The sequence below is a fragment of the Polyodon spathula genome, chromosome 13, assembly GCF_017654505.1.
Source record: "Polyodon spathula isolate WHYD16114869_AA chromosome 13, ASM1765450v1, whole genome shotgun sequence".
Classification (NCBI taxonomy): Eukaryota; Metazoa; Chordata; class Actinopteri; order Acipenseriformes; family Polyodontidae; genus Polyodon; species Polyodon spathula.
The window spans coordinates 30705269-30719549 of record NC_054546.1 but is presented as its reverse complement, the minus strand read 5'-3'; the positions used below and the strand labels follow the sequence as shown (position 1 = coordinate 30719549).

Genomic DNA, 14281 nt, shown 5'->3' with positions numbered 1-14281 from the left:
AGACAAGCTCAAAGCTTGTCAAGTCATGTTACAATGTAAAACTGAGGCTGGAAGAGTTGAAAGGTCACATTGTCTGATTTGAATGGAATGAGAAAAGCTGATCTGTGCCAGTACTCCAGACTAGCTCCAAATTATGTTAAGGCACATTTAGATAATTCATGATAATAAACGAGTATCAGAGCAACCCAATACCAGAATGATTGCAAACACAATAAAATAGTAAAGATGATGTAAAAAAAAAAAAAAAAAAAAAAAAAAAAAAAAAAAACTATAAATGACATGTTAAGCTACTGACTCATTAAAAGTCAACTACAGGGATATCTCACCTCATTGCTGCCTCGTAGGTTAGGGAGAAAATCATATAGTGATAGACTACTTCATTCTGCTTCTGCGACCTCTTCTGGACAAGTCCAGGGGAGACTAGTGGGTAAAGAGAAGCAATGTACTACCGCTTACCACTCTAAGTGGATTGCAACATTGGGGCAGTGATACTGGCACATTTGCCACATAAGAGCACTGCTACTGCATCTTCTCTGACTTAGCATGAATGCTGCAGTCATACATAATGGAAATCATAGACATTCAACCTTTTAGACGTTTTTAGAAATCCAAACGGATAACATGTTTTATATGAACCGGTCTTGCTATGGATATAGGATGTTAAGGTTATATTGTAATTTTGACTTGTTAAAGGAAGTGCACACAATTCCTCTTTCCTCTCCAACCTTTCCTTTCAACCTGCTGTAACACCTGCCTCTCGGAACAATGCCTGGCTTCAGATAACATAAGCGACACTGGCATTTCATCCTGTGCACGCCAAAGGGAACGAAAATAATGAAATTTCAGCTGTCACATTCAATAATCGGGATTGTGAAAATATTCAGTGTCTGGGAGCTACCTTTTATTAAATGAGGAGTGAATTGGATGGAAGGCATGTGGCATTCTGCTTGATAGATTTAAATTACTTTTTTTTCTTTACATAAACAAAGGACTTCATGGAAGATTAATCCTCTCTTGACGTGTCTTTTCTATCATAACCGCTGAAGGACTTCAAGGTGCTAGGTTTTTAAGGATCTGAAGGATACATACCATACAATGTGTAAGATATTGGCACAGTGGGGTTAATTTATGGTAGACAAATTGCTAAAATAATGTAGTAGCAAAACTATTACATGGTCAGACAATTAATTATTGTAGTGAAATCTTTCACAATATCCTTTCTGTTTTCTATCATAAATTAATTGTAGCTAACTCACAAATATTATCAGTTGTGCACTTCCATTGGCTAAAAAGGTCTGAATTGTGCAGTTTTGAAAGAAATTTTCATTTGAAAACCAAATATCTGGGAATATACTCGATTGTGTTTGCAAACCTTCCTTATAGGTTATGTTGTACTTCCTTAGTCAGTTCCCCTAGAGATTGAAGTCCTATTAACCAATAAGCTCATTCCCCTATTGACCGGTCACCACCTTTCCATCCTGGTATTTCTAAAGGACTCACCTCTGAGTTAAGTAACAGTTTGTTGAGCGATACCATGTTGAGTTGTCATATGTGGAAGCAACCAGTAAATTCAGCAAGATGCACGTTGTGAAGAATACACAGGGTTCCCTTAAAACCCTTGAAAGTCCGTTAATTTTTAAGTAGCTGGTTCAAAGTCTAAAACTGCTTGAAAATTGTGGGGTTTTTTTTACAAGGTGCATTGAAGTACTTGAATTTGTGATGTCTAATATATTTTGTAACATACTGTGAAATAGTTTCTTAAATACTAAATTTTTATTACCTTAAATATCGAAATACGGAAAAAATGTAAATGTAATCGTACTGTATATTAAAAAATTCCCCGCCATTAATTCCTGCTATAAATTGCTCGATATGTAGAAACTGAAACCTACTATAGCTGTGTGTAACAAGATTCTCCTGGGCTTAGGCAGTGTTGCAAGCTGTAAGTTCGGTATCAATAGATTGGTATAGATGCACCTCTGGGCACCTGGGCTGACCTCTGCTGCTTGTTGTGCTTGTTGAATATGTTTCCTAATTGCCTATGCAGAATCTGATCCCTAGAGAGTAGGGTTTTTTTTTTCAAAGTTTAATGTAATTATTTTTTGTTTGTGTGTTTATGATAAAAAACTAAGGTTTAATTAGGCAACTACAGATTTATGGACTTATTAAATATACTGTGTTTACAAAAGAAGAGATAACGATATAACAAAGTATCTGCAGGTACGGTGCCCTGGCAGAATGCACAGTATTCTGTTTTTCCCTGTAGGTGGTTACATGGGACAGGGAGATCACGTAACATGGGTAGGTTGGGAAGAGTGTGAATGTGACAATGTGGAATAGCGTCAACTGAGCTAAGACACAGTGCTGGCTTTCGGTAGTTATCCACTTACAGTACGGTGGGCAAACGTAATTTCTGATTTTAATTATCAAGAAATCTAATCAACTTTTGTAAACAGTTTTCATCTAACTTAAACATATCTGAAATAAAACAAACACAAAAAAAATATTTTAAATGTGCAAGAAACACTTTTTTATGCACCAAACCTTGCTAAACTTTCATTCAGTCGCCCTCTTGTATTTTATTTTTAAGTTTCTGCTGACTTTGAGCTTTCGTAATTAAAACTGGAAACATTTATAGATAAATTATTGATGGGACCGACAGGAACACTGCCTGCTCCTGGGATGCCAAAGAATCCACAACTACCTGGCATTGGGTTATTAAAATAAGTACTAGTTACAGAATATGTTTGTTTGAATGACTTAAGTCTTTTATTAACATTTGTTATTACTACGTGCCTTTGAGTGATATATAATAAACAGCATTTAAATGGCACGTGTATACATTGGTATCATCAACAGGTGGTGCTTCAGTGTAAGTTCTCTTTCAATTTGAAAATAGCCATCTACTAATGGGTCATTAGTAGAGTCATTAGTAAAATAGCCATCACATGATAGGATTATGGTAAGCTTAATTTAAAAGCTGCCTTTAGGCCTCTGTAGCTCTGATGTCAGCGCCCCGCCCCTCGGGTGCTGAATGACTATGCAGAGCGTAGGAAGCTTTTTTGCTTTCAGTCTTGATCGGGATTGAACGTAACTATATGGTTGTTCTTACAACTCTCTTTTATTATTTAATTCAGTGTCTGTACCCTCCGTTGCCTTAATTGTGCACGGGAAGCTGGTGGCTGCACTTTCCCCAGGTTTATTTCACTGAATCTGTAGTTTTACGTTCAATGAGCGCGGCCGCAAAATCACCAGGTTCAGTTGGTTTTTGGCTCCCGCTTTAAGCTCTCGTATTCGACGTTCCGGCTGGCACTGCCCCTTAAGCACTTGGCTGAGTCGCTTTTCGAGCATTCTTACTGTTTTCAGCTTGCTGACTCTTCGAGTCTGTCTCGCTTGTTATTATTTGAGAGTTTGTTGTTATTACTTATATTATTTTATTACTTGTACTAACATTTTATTTTCTTTCTTTCAGAGAGAAACACAAGGTGTGTGTTGGCCCTGGGCATGACAGAACACTACAGCAGCGGTCTTAATTAGACCATAGCCTGCTCCAAATACCAGCTGCACACTGAGTTTTTGCCCTGTGTGTTAGCATAGATTTCCCGGCTTTCTGAGGGATTATTCCCTAAGTGTGTCTCACCACACCCGTGCAGCGACACGCGCACGTGCACACCCATGCCCACCCGTGCACTCCCGTGTACTCGCACACCCGTGCACTCCCGGGGCCCGTGCACATCCAGCCCATGCACCTGTGCACAGCAGTGCCCGTGCACATCCGTGCGCATGCACACTATGCTGGGCTTCCACGAGTGCAGCTCTTGCAGCTGGAACATGCCCCCAGAGGACCCGCATGAGTTTTGTGTCTCATGCCTTGGACCAGAACACCCTGCCTCAGCTTTGACTGACAGAATGTTCTGTGGGAAGTTCCAGAGGCGGGTCCTCAAGGCTAGAGCCAACAGAACAGTGGGACTGGGATCTGCTTCCAGCAGAGGCTCTTATTGTCTCCCTTCAGGAGAAACAGCACCATCTCTTGGCCACCTACAGCTCTCCTGGTCACCCTCCCCATCTCTCGGGCGACGCTTTCGCTCGCCCACTAGGACAGTGGGGCAGCGTTGGTGCTCCCCCTCAGAGGAACGCTCACATCCCGCTAAGAAACGAGTGCACTCCAGGTCCCCTAGGGACCAGCCAAGCAGGATCTCGGGCCTCTTGGACCAGATTGGTCGCTTTATGGAGGTGGTAATGGGGCAACAGTCGCTCATGATGAGCATGTTGTCGGCCTCTGGCACCACAGCTGCGCCGGTTCCCCGGCCGCCCAGTCCGACTCTTGAGCCGGAGCCTGAGCTTGAGCCTGAGCCCATCTCGGACTATGAGGAGGACATCCTGTCTTTGCAAGCTTCTGGTGACGAGGAGCTCCTATAGGAGGGACGTCCAGCATCTCCAGCGCCAGCTTTTGAGGCTCTGATTGAGCGAGCTGGTCAACGTCTAGGGGTGGAATGGCCCAGGGACAAGGAGCCCCAGGGCTCCTGGTTCCCCTCGGTCAAGCCAGTGCATGACAGGACACTGCCTCCTTTCCCCGACTTTATCAGGGAAGTCCAGTCTTCCTGTTCTAACCCAGCGTCAGCACCTAGCACGGTGGCAGCTTGGCAGCCCTCCCCCCGGTGGACTCTGCCATTGCGGCCCTTGTACAGGCGCCGAACATTGGACCGACCAAGGACCTACAGTGTTCGAACAGACAGTGTCGGACGACAGAGACTCGCCTCAAGAAGGCGTATGCTGCTTGCTCCCAAGCTGCTCAGCTTTCTAATGTGGCGAGCATGCTCTCTGTTTATCAGGCGATCCTAATTAAGGAGCTCTCTGATATGGTCATGGCGGCTCAGAGACAAGAGCTGAACCAGGTCACTGAGGCGGTCACCAGACTGGCCCAACTCACGGCCAGAGTGGAGGGCCGGTGTCTTGCGGTGCTGGTGGTCACCAGACGGTAACTCTGGCTTTCCCAGGCTAGAGTTCAGGATCAGGACAAGTCCTCTCTCCTGGACGCCCCTATCAATCCTGGCCATACTTTTGGCCCCGCAGTGGAGGAGATGCTTCAGAGGACTCTGAGGACCGGGGAAGCGTCAAGGCAGTATACCCGGCTGCTTCCACGGAAGCCAGTCTTACCTGCTAGGGCTGCCCTCCTGTGGGGTTGACAGCCTCCGCCCAGGCCCGCTCACCTGCCCCGCAGCGCAGTCGGTCTGCAAAGAGGGGTAACTGACGCCCTAGAGGAAGCGGCAATCACCAGCGCTCCAAGGGTCCCGCGACTGCGCCCCCCGCTGCCTCCCGATGCTCAAGACTATGCTGGCTGGTTACAGCCTTCAGTTCCAGTTAAAACCACCCTCCAGTTCCAATTAAAACCACCCTCCTTTCGCGTGGTGATAGTAACTGCAGTGAAGGACCCGCTCCACTGCCATTTGGGCTGTCCCTTGCTCCTCACACTTTTTCCAAGTGCATAGATGCCATTCTTGCCCCCCTGCGCGTTCAGGGCGTTCGACTGATGAATTAAATAGACGACTGGCTCATCTGCGCTCAGTCACAGGAGCAAGCCTTGGCACATATTGCGTTGGTCACAGACTACCTCCAGCGGCTCGGTCTCAGGGTAAACCTGCAGAATTGCCGCCCCACGCCAAGCCAGCAGTCTGATTTTCTGGGCGTCCACCTGGACTCGGTGCCTATAAAGGCCACATTAACAACTCGGAGCGTTACCGCAATAGAGTCTTGCCACTCCCTATTCAGGTTGAGAGAGACAGTAAGCATGGTGTTGTGTCAGCGCATGCTGGGGTTGATGGCTGCTGCCTTGCAGGCCCTTCCTTTGGGCTTTCTCCACCAAAGGCCTTTCCAGCCCTGGTTCAACTCGTTTGCGCTTCACCCGCAATGAGACAGGCATCGCAGGCTGGTGATATCCCAGTCCTGCTGGAGAACCCTGCGCTGGTGGAGGTTCCCCTCCAACCTTCGTCAGGGGACAACCATGGGTCCCATCTTCCTGAGGGAAGTAATCACCACAGACACCTCCAACCACGGCTGGGCCGCAGTCTGGAACGGTGTGGGGACTCGGGGAGTGTGGACGGGGTCAGACAACACCACGGTCATGGCATATATTAACCGCCAGGACGACCTGAGATCTCTGAGCCTTCACCACATGGCGGTTTGGCTGTTACTGTGGTTGCAACCCCGGCTGTCTTTTCTTCGAGCAGTCCCCTGCTGGCGGATTGCCTCTCTCAGGCCTGCGTGATCTGTGGCATGCAAACCCACAGCTGATGCAGCTATGGGTCTGGCCCCTGAACGGGAACGCCTGTCAGCTCTAGGGCTGAGTAGCAAAGTGCCCGCCCCTGTGTGTATTTTGTGTTGTGTGATAGTACTGGTGTATAGTCATTGGTACACAGGATATAAACGGGTCTGTGTAACACGTGTTTAAAATGTATATTTGTATTTAGGCACGAGGATTGCATAGCACTTCACGTTTAAGTAAAACGTGATAATATGTGAGCACGGGGAATTGCACTTTATTAATTCACGTGCAGTTGAACCGTGACTCCAATTGAATGATTGATTAGCAATCGAGTCACAGTACAGCTGCATAAAAGCTGCATGTTTTCACCCACTCGGGGTTGGATGTTCGGTGAGTGGAGAACGGGATTGGAGACGGAGGTAATAAATAATAAAATAATAACTGGTCTGACATCACCCACTGCAGCCGTCTTTGTGACACCTGGTATCATCGTGGGATTACCAGTGCCTCCTAGACGCAGACCAGAGCAGGAACTGCAATTTCTTGTTTAAAAAAAAAAAAAAAAAAAAAAAAAGGTCAGAAGACGCCGTCAGGCTGAGGGACTGGATCCAGGACAATGCTGGGCTGGAGGCACAGTCCATGCCCATAGCCATCCGAGTCCTGTGGCTGATGGACATGGAGCGATGGGAGGCGTATGAGAGGGAACACACCCCAAACTCCCTGGAGGAAGGAGTGGAGTTGGTCCTCTACTACCTGGAGACAGCTATAAACAGAACAGCAGCCCAGGTAGCCAGGTCTCCAGCGCCCAGGTGGGGGGACCGCGAGAGTCCAGTGCCCAGGTGGGGGGACCGCGGGGATCCAAAGTCCGAGGGGGAGCTGTTCCCATCTCCACCAGCAGAGGGTAAGTGCCTGCTGGTATCACTTCCCCCACCATCACGAGGAGAGGAACTGGAGCTGCCTCTGCCTCCATCACCATCAGGGGGAGAGGAGCAGAAGCTGCCTCTCCCTGCACCAGAAGGACCTGGACTAGATGCCCGGTCTCAGTAGCCGAGAAGAGGGCCAATACCCGCACCCCAGCTTGTCCTGACTCCGTGTTCGCTTAGCCCAAGGATGCCTGGCTCGCTTTGCCCAAGGATTCCTGCCTCGCTTTGCCCAAGGATGTCTGCCTCGCTTCGCCCAAGGATGCCTGCCTCGCTTCGCCTGGGGTTGCCTGTTGCTCTGCATCGCCTGGGGTTGCCAGCCGTTCCGCATCGCCTGGGGTCTCTGGAACTGCTTTGCTTGGGGTTGCCAGCCGCTCCGCATTGCCTGAGGTCACTGGAACTGTTTCGCCAGGGGTTGCAGTCAGCTCTGCTTGGCCGCAGGGGTCAGTGTGGCCGGAGCCCCACCAGAGGGAGCTGCCAGCTATGGAAAAGGGGGGAGAGGTCAGGAGACCACCCTTCCCCGCAGCAATTTCGCTGCAGGAGTTCTGGGGGCTGGAGTCCCCCCAGAGGGAGCTGCGGGCTATAAATGGGGGAGAGGTCAGGAGACCACCTTCCCCCGCAGCAGTTTTGCTGCCGGAGATCTTGGGGGAGGTCTGGAGACCACCAACTCCAGCAGCTTTTCCGCTGCTGAACTTGCCCCGGCTGAAGGAGTCAGTCTGGGAGCTGTCAGCACATCTGCTGACAGCCGCACCATTGGCAGCATTTCCGCTGAAGGTGGTACAGCGGGAGTAGAGATTCGCCCCACTGGTTTCGGGATATAAACAGGTCTGTGTAACACGAGTGTTTAAAATGTATATTTGTATTTAGGCATGAGGATTGCACAGCACTTCACGTGCAAGTAAAACGTAATAATATGTGAGCACGGGGAATTGCACTTTATTAAATCACGTGCAGTTGTACCGCGACTCCAATTGAATGATTGATTAGCAATCGAGTCACGGTACAGCTGCATAAAAGCTGCATGTTTTCACCCACTCGGGGTTGGGTGTTCGATGAGTGGAGAACGGGATTGGAGACGGAGGTAATAAATAATAAAATAATAATGTAAAGTTAAAATATCTGCTCACCGTGTTTTGTGTAGTGCTAGTCCGTTTTGTTTGTCTCTTGTTTTGGTGAATGTGCCTTGTCCTGTGTTTTTGTGTTTGTTACAACCGTTTTTTTCCAGCTGTCTGTTCATTTATTAAATGCTGAGCGAAACCATTCGCTCAGCTCCACCAAACTCCACCTCTCTCTGTCGTTTATTTCCTGTTTCTGGTCTGACATCACCCACTGCAGCCGTCTTTGTGACAGGCTGTCATTAGCAGTTATTCTGGTCCACAGTCTCCATGTGACCAAACTCGGCATTTTTGCCAAAAGTATTATCCCCGTTCCACGTGAACCAGTCTGTGGAGTTGATGGTATTCCATCCTCCTCCCTTCTCTTCTCTGGAGGAGCAACAGTTGCACATACTTTGCCTGGTCGAGCATTGAGGTGCTATATTGACCATACAAGGGGTGTCAGACACACTGAACAGTTGTTTGTGTGCTATGGTTCTAGGACGCTGGCTCAGGCATTGTCTAAACAGCGCCTGTCCCATTGGATAGTGGATGCCATTGCTCTGGGTTATGAATCTTCTGGCCTTTTCCCCACCGGGGCAATTGAAGGCGCATTCTACCAGGGGTATGGCGACCTCTTGGGCCTTCTCGAGGTGTCCCAGTGTCTGAAATATGTGCTGCGCCTAGCTGGACTACGCCACACACTTTCATGAGGTTCTACAGACTCAACGTGCTGGATTCCTCTGCTCTACTTTTTGGAGCTTCGGTCTTGGATTCTATTACACCAGTGGAAGAGACCACTTAGTGTTAGTCTGAATTAGACTGCTGTACTCTTTGAGTATGTCCTCCAGCGTTACCCATGTGGTAAGAGTATCCTGGTACGGTATCGTACTGTTAAAGACCCTCTGTTCATAGAACAGTGTTAGGACAGAAGTCTTTCGAACCAGATGCTGAGGCTCTGTTAAGTGTATTTTTTACATGTAGACCAATCCTGTCCTACTGCCGCATGGTCTTCCTTACGATTGCTTTGGTACACAGTACCCATTAGTTAATGGCTATTTTTGAATTGAAAGAGAACATAAGGTTACGGATGCAACCCTGGTTTTCTGAAAGAGAAAATAGCCATCAAGCAGCGAGGTCGCTTCAGTAGCCCTTGCGGCCTGAAGCAAAAGAGGCTGAGCTTCTTATGCTCTGTATAATCATTCAACACCTGAGGGGGGTGGGGGGTGGGGTTGCTCTGACATCACAGCTACGGAGGCCTAAACGCAGCTTTTATATTAAGCTCAGCAAAATCCTATCACCTGACGGCGATACCCATTAGTTGATGGCTATTTTCTCTTTCAGAGAACCAGGGTTGCATCTTTAACCTTACGATCTGTAGCCATGGTGTGGCACATCGGCATTCTATTAATACGTACAGCAGCCGTATGCATGTTATTGTTACAGCTGCTGTAGCCGTATTAATAAAATGCCCCTTATCCTTCCAGGAGAATAGTGACGTAATTTCGAGTCACTTGACATATTAACAGAAAAATAGAATTCTTCTAATATGTACAGCAGCCGTACGCATAGCAACTGCCTATATATAACTGTGCTGCTATATGTTTTTCTGTCAGTATTAATCACTCCCAGAAATTTGTCAGCAGTAGTTATTTTAAATTGCTTACGAATATAAAATAAGCCATAATTAGTACAATTACTTATTTATTTCAAGGTGATATTATGATGGCAACGCTACCAAAAGTGTATTACAGTTGTTTCAAGAATTAAATGTTTGTTGTGTAAATGAAAAAAATAAAAAAAGAGAGAGAGGGTCAAGTATTATTTTTTTTTTAACGTTTACACAAACTAGAAAGTTTTATCGGTTGTGAGTGACATGAATCAATCATTCTCGAGAGCAGAAGTAGAAGATTCTGGCGGTCGCAGAGAAACTAAACAGTTGCTTTGTATACTATCGTTAAAGTGACAGTGATTGTTTTTCTATGGCTCTAAAATAAATCCTCCATTTTTTGAGGGGGTGTAAATGGCTTTTTCAGTCAGGAATTATAACGATACATCCTATATCTGGAGCACAATATATATATATTGGCAAAAAATTGCATGGATAATCGTTTTATTTATATATCCTGTAAGTGGGTCTTTCGTGTACTGGGCTTGCAACATATCCAGATGACTTTTAAATAATTCATGAAAATCACACAGACTCATTTAATTTGAAGTTTTAACAAGTCAGAGTAGTATCAGTACTCCTTCGGTTTATTAAATGCTAAAAATGGATTGAGTAGTTATAGACTACTTTCGATCCCTGCTAATAGGCAGCCTGGGCATTCCAGTGCCTTTACAAGTTTAACAGCATTAATACTTAAATACAGTAATATGAATATGGTTATCATATATTTAGCTCTCTATAAAATGCAAAAAGCTAAAAGATGTCCACCGCTAAATTCTAGAACATTCAAAATATATATATATATATATATATATATTGAATCGCATAAGATTAAAACATAATTTTTATACCTTATAGCAATGCATCAGTATAAAAGAGATATTCAATTTAAATGCTTACCTTACAGTATATGGAAGTGTAGTGTAGGATATATTGAAAAATAAGAACTGTCTTCAAAAGGCAGAAACTTAACTTTGACCAAACAGCAATCAGTTTTTCAGAGATCCTCAGAGCATGGACCACACAACTTGTAGTTAGCTAGTCACGCAATACTTGACTGAGGTTTTACCTTGGTTTTTATAGGATTTTCCCTCCATTGATTACATCAGGAGTCCCAATTAAATCTGATCATCAATCTGCCTTGACAGTTCCTATCTTTGAGTTAGTTATATTTTCTAGAAGGATCCGGTCAACTCTGTTTTCAGAATTAACTGAATGTGAGCTCATGGTTCACTATCTTCCACCCCTCCTCTCCCTAAAAAACTGGAGTTAACAGGGTCCTTGCTACCAAATACAAGTGTGTGTGTGTGTGTGTGTGTGTGTGTGTGTGTGTGTGTGTGTGTGTGTGTGGTGTGTGTGTGTGTGTGTGTGTGTGTGTGTGTGTGTGTGTGTGTGTGTGTGTGTGTGGTGTGTGTGTGTGTGTGTGTGTGTGTGTGTGTATATATATGAGAGAGGTTTCTAATATGTAACACCAGATCTATTTAATTATATTAACCTCTGAGCCGCATATTATGTTACCTTTTCTGTGTGTTGTCAATGGGTCAGTTTAACTTCATATACAAATGTGTGTTAACAAAGTGTGAAACAAAAAGACTGTAGAGGTTTATCACAAGCCTTTGATTAAGCATACAGTGGTCAGTTCAGTTATTTCCATTTAAATTTAAGCTATAATGAAACATGTTAAACATAACAGCCTTATATTAACTTGTACCATGCTTGGACTAAAACTGATTCTCTGTTTCTAAAATTCGCCTGCACAAGCAGTTTTCCACACACCTTGTTTACTTGCCAAGCCTAGTGTTTTAATTAATATGAAACTCCCCTGTAAGCACTTTTAAAATTCACCTCATGAAGTCATTTTTTGGCCGATTGAAGAAACTCACGGACCGGTTTCTTTTCAGATAATACAAAAAAAACGTACACCTCTCATTATTTTCTTATAATATAATGAGATACATACTCCTGTCTTTCTTAAAGCACCTTCTTTTGGTTATCATTCAAGGTTGGCAAATCACGCATTTAAGAGCCAACACTGAATCCTGCTTTGAGGTGCCAAAGACAAAACCCTATCTTTTGAAGGTCTAATGCCCTTCCAGAATTATACTGTGTGGCTGAGACAAACATTTACAGAAAACTGTAGATCCTAAAATGATTTATTTCACTTTCAAACTCCATAGCTCTCTCTGCAAATAAGGACCTCTGTTTATTTTTTGGTTTAATTGATATTATAATATCTAAAGTACTTTTTGGTTAGTTGGAGAAACTTAACTAATTCTAAATTAAATCAAATGAGCATTATCTCAAATGTGTCTTAACAATATTGTTATAATATTGTTAACACCATGCTTCTGTTATAATAACTTTTACTATGTTCATTCAACAGTTTAACCTTAAATGGCATTATAAGATATACTTGTAATTAAGTTACTTCAGTATAACAGTTACCCCTAGAAACTGTAATATTTTTTATTCCATTGATAAATCCCTTAAGCCTTCAGTAATATTCATATACTTCCATTAAAAGCTTACAAGATTCATCAGTGAAACAAACCAAATTTTATTATATCATTATAGCCATAGTGCTATAGTGACTGATCTAAGTCCGACCTTCATCACTGTTCTTACAAAATCCAGTCAAAGCAGGTTTTAAGATAACCTCGGCTTTTTGCCAATTTTAGGGTTGATTAATATGAAACACTATCATAAGCATTTTCCAATACTCATTATTTCAAACCAATATCTAACTTAACATATTAACATGTCCTACACTTTCCATTCCCATCTCTTCCTGCCAGGTTCTAATTAATTTCTGTTATATATAGAAAGTGATTATTGTAAGATAAACACCTGTCTTCAGTCATCCGAAAGGTATTTCGGTTCGTTAATATTAACGAGATTGCTCATTATAGAGAGGATCTTGGCTTTTAAATTGCTGACCATCATTTTCAACACTTCTCTTACTTAAAAGCGGGTGAGAACGAGGTTTCAACATTAGTTACATTAACACAGCAAGTTTATTGTTAGAGTTACAGTTTATACTTTAAATGACTCTGTAACATGTAGTTCTAATTCAGATATGTCAATATAGCAATCTCTTATAAACTGTAGTTCTATTTTACTTTATTGATATACACAGAAGGCAAGAGGTTAATTTTTAATTAGCAGCAAATGCAACCTTGAATATTAAAATCTAGGGCTGCTCACACATTTAGTTAATGTTATTATATTAGGTTTCTTATTTATTTAAATGCGTTTGTTTTTTCTTAGTGTAATCAAAACTAGTTCGATTTCTAGCTTCTAGCATTTAGCTGTGCCCTAGATTCTTCCATTCTGCTCTTGCAATATCAGAATGTTTTGAGACTCAGAGTCTAATTAGAAAGATGCTTTTGCCTGACATAGGCTATCAATTAATCACAGTTAGCTTCTGTGATTAACTAAAACACCTAATAACACGTTAATCTCAGTCCTCTGTTTTGATCCTCTTAACTTCCCGTACTTTATTGTCTGCCGTTGAGTGGACCAACATTATATAGCTGCAGAACGAAAATCTGGTGAAAAGCACCAAATGCGCAGGAGTTTTGAATGGGTTTATTAAAAAAAAAGCTACGTTTATTTTTAAAAAACTTTCCTATGGTTCTTTTGTTTACACAAGATAAATCCAGTTGGTGTGTATAAAGGGAATTGGGAAAAAAAAAAAAAAGTTTTTTGGCAATGCAAACATTTGTGATCTAAAATAAATTGAGCATTGCATGTACTTTGGCTGTAGAAATTTGCTGGACAGCCAAAGTAATCACTAGTCACCTATTGATATTGGTTGTATGTTTAATGACAGAATAGTGCAATGGCACACATTTAAAATAGTTTTTCTCCATATCATAGAATGCTGTGTTGAAAACCTGTAGTACAGAATGTAATAAATGTGTAACTAGAGTATAGTTAATGCACCTGTATTGTGTATTGTATTCCCACTTACTTGCAGGTTGCATGCATTTCTCTTTGTCACGGACAGTGGAATCAGCGAATGCACTTCACATTTCTAAACCTGTAGGAAAGAACAGTTCTGTGAAAAACAACGAGAAGCTTGCCTTAAAAAGTACAAGCACAGCGACAGAAGTCCATCTTTAGAAATCAAATTATTAATTTTTATAAATAACAGTGTTTAAAACCTCCACAAAGCATTTAAATCGCATATTCACAGCATGGATAATTGTAAATGGAGGCTGCCAAATGTCCCTATATGTCAAATTTCAAATTCCATCAGCTGTGACTTGCACTCAGTGACATTCCACATTTGCCCCATCGGTTCCACATTATAACAGCCTGCTCTCTGCATTGG

The 14281-nt window shown here is 43.3% G+C and overlaps 1 protein-coding gene across 1 annotated transcript in view; it reads left to right on the top strand.

Annotated features, from left to right (window-relative positions):
* LOC121326150 (malonyl-CoA decarboxylase, mitochondrial-like) overlaps positions 1–14281 on the top strand; it is a 31515-nt gene that overhangs the window by 14243 nt on the left and 2991 nt on the right. The gene's annotated exons all lie outside the window — the stretch shown is intronic.